Source organism: Schistocerca gregaria, unplaced genomic scaffold (genome assembly GCF_023897955.1).
Source record: "Schistocerca gregaria isolate iqSchGreg1 unplaced genomic scaffold, iqSchGreg1.2 ptg000500l, whole genome shotgun sequence".
Taxonomy (NCBI): domain Eukaryota; kingdom Metazoa; phylum Arthropoda; class Insecta; order Orthoptera; family Acrididae; genus Schistocerca; species Schistocerca gregaria.
This window is the reverse complement of record NW_026061905.1, coordinates 10001-15000: the sequence shown is the minus strand read 5'-3', so window position 1 is coordinate 15000 and position 5000 is coordinate 10001. Positions and strand designations below refer to the sequence as shown.

The following is a 5000-nucleotide window of genomic DNA, read 5'->3' as shown; positions in this document are numbered from 1 at the left end:
GCTGTCCCTATACATGCAGTAAGTTCGTCATGGGCGCTGGCCGGCAGGCCGCGAGACCTGACGCCCGGCGGCAAAGAGTGCCCCTCTGAGGATAGAGATGTTCCGTTCCGCCGCACAATGGTGACGGTGACCGCTGCCTGCGGTGGCAACGCTGGGCAGAGTCGATACTCGCCGTGTGGTGGAAGGTAAACATTATGCGGTACATCAGTACTTTCCTAATAGTTCGGTCGTCTCACGGCACTGCTTAGTAAATGATGCAAGGCCACATATAGATGATTTATGCGAATGTCCCTATACGTGCTGTAAGACTGGGCACACAACGTGAATCGCACGTCAGCCACACACTCGAACATGCACCACTCTCGGCCTGCAACGGAGACACACAATACGTAAACATCTGGAATGCGACAATGTCGAGTGCATCCTCTCTGCCACATTGCACCGTCGACACTATGATAACCAGAGCAGTAGGTCCACCTATAAAAGCACAATACCCCACTCCTCCGACAACTACCATTGCTCAGATAAACCAACACCACCAACACACATCCTACACAGAGGGGCACCAAATATCACCCCCCCGCCCTCGTGTTATACCACATGAAAAATTGCAGAAGTGAGAGACACAGACCCGCCAGCCTCTTGCTACAAGCATCGAACCGACGTGACATATCTGACGGTGACTCAGGCATCCGCGTACTGCCACAACTATCCACCCCCCCCCCCCCACTCTCTCTCTGCCCCCTTCCCACACAATACCGAATTTAACCAACTTTATCGCTTAACCTAACTGTGGCTGTACCAGATTATCGCTTAACCTAACTGTGGCTGTACCAGATTATCGCTTAACCTAACTGTGGCTGTACCAGATTATCGCTTAACCTAACTGTGGCTGTACCAGATTATCGCTTAACCTAACTGTGGCTGTACCAGATTATCGCTTAACCTAACTGTGGCTGTACCAGATTATCGCTTAACCTAACTGTGGCTGTACCAGATTATCGCTTAACCTAACTGTGGCTGTACCAGATTATCGCTTAACCTAACTGTGGCTGTACCAGATTATCGCTTAACCTAACTGTGGCTGTACCAGATTATCGCTTAACCTAACTGTGGCTGTACCAGATTATCGCTTAACCTAACTGTGGCTGTACCAGATTATCGCTTAACCTAACTGTGGCTGTACCAGATTATCGCTTAACCTAACTGTGGCTGTACCAGATTATCGCTTAACCTAACTGTGGCTGTACCAGATTATCGCTTAACCTAACTGTGGTTGTACCAGATTATCCCTTAACCTAACTCAATTTGTCCCTTAACCTAACTCAATTTGTCCCTTAACCTAACTCAATTTGTCCCTTAACCTAACTCAATTTGTCCCTTAACCTAACTCAATTTGTCCCTTAACCTAACTCAATTTGTCCCTTAACCTAACTCAATTTGTCCCTTAACCTAACCCACGTTGTCCCTTAACCTAACCCACGTTGTCCCTTAACCTAACCCACGTTGTCCCTTAACCTAACCCACGTTGTCCCTTAACCTAACCCACGTTGTCCCTTAACGTAACCCACGTTGTCCCTTAACGTAACCCACGTTGTCCCTTAACGTAACCCACGTTGTCCCTTAACGTAACCCACGTTGTCCCTTAACGTAACCCACGTTGTCCCTTAACGTAACCCACGTTGTCCCTTAACCTAACCCACGTTGTCCCTTAACCTAACCCACGTTGTCCCTTAACCTAACCCACGTTGTCCCTTAACCTAACCCACGTTGTCCCTTAACCTAACCCACGTTGTCCCTTAACCTAACCCACGTTGTCCCTTAACCTAACCCACGTTGTCCCTTAACCTAACCCACGTTGTCCCTTAACCTAACCCACGTTGTCCCTTAACCTAACCCACGTTGTCCCTTAACCTAACCCACGTTGTCCCTTAACCTAACCCACGTTGTCCCTTAACCTAACCCACGTTGTCCCTTAACCTAACCCACGTTGTCCCTTAACCTAACCCACGTTGTCCCTTAACCTAACCCACGTTGTCCCTTAACCTAACCCACGTTGTCCCTTAACCTAACCCACGTTGTCCCTTAACCTAACCCACGTTGTCCCTTAACGTAACCCACGTTGTCCCTTAACGTAACCCACGTTGTCCCTTAACGTAACCCACGTTGTCCCTTAACGTAACCCACGTTGTCCCTTAACGTAACCCACGTTGTCCCTTAACGTAACCCACGTTGTCCCTTAACCTAACCCACGTTGTCCCTTAACCTAACCCACGTTGTCCCTTAACCTAACCCACGTTGTCCCTTAACCTAACCCACGTTGTCCCTTAACCTAACCCACGTTGTCCCTTAACCTAACCCACGTTGTCCCTTAACCTAACCCACGTTGTCCCTTAACCTAACCCACGTTGTCCCTTAACCTAACCCACGTTGTCCCTTAACCTAACCCACGTTGTCCCTTAACCTAACCCACGTTGTCCCTTAACCTAACCCACGTTGTCCCTTAACCTAACCCACGTTGTCCCTTAACCTAACCCACGTTGTCCCTTAACCTAACCCACGTTGTCCCTTAACCTAACCCACGTTGTCCCTTAACCTAACCCACGTTGTCCCTTAACCTAACCCACGTTGTCCCTTAACCTAACCCACGTTGTCCCTTTGCCTAACATAGTTCACTGCTCGGAATCTCTGGTGTCGTTGTTATCCTCATGTAGATGTCTTGCGAGTGTTGCTTACTTTCCACATATTCCCGCTATCCACTGTCAATTGTACTGCAATAGGACTATATCGCCCCCCCCCCCCCCTCTGCCCCTCTCTTTGTGTCTCCGTCCTCTCAAGCTGGTCGGTCTGGCGTTTGAGTGTTAAATGAGCCTCGCAGCTGTTCAGTTGCGTTCAGATGTCGACGCCCTCAGTGTACGTCGTGGTATGGTCTGTGTCCATTGTCCGCTGATGTCGTACGCGTAACCCACACGCTGTACCGATCATCGGTAGTTACGTACAGAGTGAAGTAGTGTGATACGTGTGACCGTACGCTGGCTGTGCCCAACGGTGTCGAATCTCAATTTCCATATGTTGTGCTCGATGCTACTTGTCTCGTCTCCCAATAACAGCTAGGTTGCACTGTGGTACGCCGTAGAGGCGTGTGGGAGGAACGTACGAACGCATTGTATGTCACCCTGGGTCGCTGGGGGTGGTGGTGCGGTGAGTCAGGTCAGGTCAGCGTGAGCCGTGTGATGTAGTGACGCGTGTATTCCGACTTTGTCGTATTGCCTCACACAAAGTGCTACCCTGGTGGACCGCGTTCCATATCTGGGACATGCCGCAGATGCCGGTTGACAGTGGATCGCGGAAGGGACATCGCATACGTGCGCGGGCCACCTTCCACGTGTTCTCTTCTGCACATGTCGCAGTGTGTATGTGGTCTGATGTAGCGTGTCGTGACACATGACATCCTGGCATGCAAGAATTGTTGAATTCGCAAATGTAGGTGGACATCTACGTTTACTGCCCAAGATACGCAAATGAACTGGAAATCCGTTGTTGAGCGGTTGTTCACGCTGGAGGTGAATCTGTGATGGCGACGATCGGTACAGCTATTAACCGGTTGTTTCAGCGGTACCCGCCACATCCACACACGTGACTAGGCCCATGTGGGTATGAAGCGATACGCGGCGGTGGCTTGGTGGGACTGTTCCCGGCCGGTGAAGGGGGGCCGCCCGGCGTGTTGGCCGCGCGCTGCGTGGGCGCACGCGCAACAGGCGGCTGGTGGGGGGCGCCGAGTGGCAGGAGCGCCAGCCGACGGGCTCGGCAGGCGGCGCAGCTACGCTGCGGCGCACCCTGCACGCGGCGCCTGGCGGCCAAAGTTGGTTCAGCCGAGCCCGGTGCGAAGCGCGGTGGACATCTGCAGTGTGCTGGTCTGATTGAGGACTGTGTGCGTTGAGGATGCGCCGCCGCCTGGCACTCGGCGCCGCGACGCCGTCTGCTGCTCGGTCGCCCCAGCGGTTCTCGCAGGTGGTTTGTATCGCAGTTGTGCGGACGTGTTGGCGCGTGCGCTGTGCTGGGAGAGTTCGCTTCTGCACCCAAGTGGGGCTTTGCCCTTGTGTGGCGCTGGCGTTGGAGCTGCCGGTCACCATAGGTGGCGCGTGTTGTCTCCCGCCGGCAATGCCACGACAGCACGCTCCCGGGCCTCTGTCGGCAGCGGCAAGCTCAGTTGGGAGCAAGGGTGTTCGCACTAAAACCGTCTACTCGCCTAACTCCGGGCGATTGCGCCTCTCTCGAAACCGACCAAGTACCTAGGACGGCGCTGCGCGCCGCCGGGACCTGAGAGGGTTTCGAGGTGTATCGTGCAGGGGAGCTCGGCCTCCTCCTGTTTGCAGAATAATTGAGCGGACGCTTGCGTGTTCGCGCGGGCCCCCGGGACACACTCCCGGGCGGCCGGCTGCTCAGCTCTAGTTGACGCAGCTCCCTGGTTGATCCTGCCAGTAGTCATATGCTTGTCTCAAAGATTAAGCCATGCATGTCTCAGTACAAGCCGCATTAAGGTGAAACCGCGAATGGCTCATTAAATCAGTTATGGTTCCTTAGATCGTACCCACGTTACTTGGATAACTGTGGTAATTCTAGAGCTAATACATGCAAACAGAGTCCCGACCAGAGATGGAAGGGACGCTTTTATTAGATCAAAACCAATCGGATTGGCTTGTCTGGTCCGTTTGCCTTGGTGACTCTGAATAACTTTGGGCTGATCGCACGGTCCTCGTACCGGCGACGCATCTTTCAAATGTCTGCCTTATCAACTGTCGATGGTAGGTTCTGCGCCTACCATGGTTGTAACGGGTAACGGGGAATCAGGGTTCGATTCCGGAGAGGGAGCCTGAGAAACGGCTACCACATCCAAGGAAGGCAGCAGGCGCGCAAATTACCCACTCCCGGCACGGGGAGGTAGTGACGAAAAATAACGATACGGGACTCATCCGAGGCCCCGTAATCGGAATGAGTAC

At 53.0% G+C, this 5000-nt stretch overlaps 1 non-coding gene across 1 annotated transcript in view; it reads left to right on the top strand.

Moving 5' to 3' along the window:
- The first annotated feature begins 4462 nt into the window (after positions 1-4462).
- LOC126313791 (small subunit ribosomal RNA) overlaps positions 4463-5000 on the top strand; it is a 1893-nt gene continuing 1355 nt past the window's right edge. The window contains exon 1 of the ribosomal RNA XR_007555406.1: positions 4463-5000. This exon is cut by the window's right edge and continues 1355 nt beyond it. This is a non-coding gene — a ribosomal RNA (small subunit ribosomal RNA).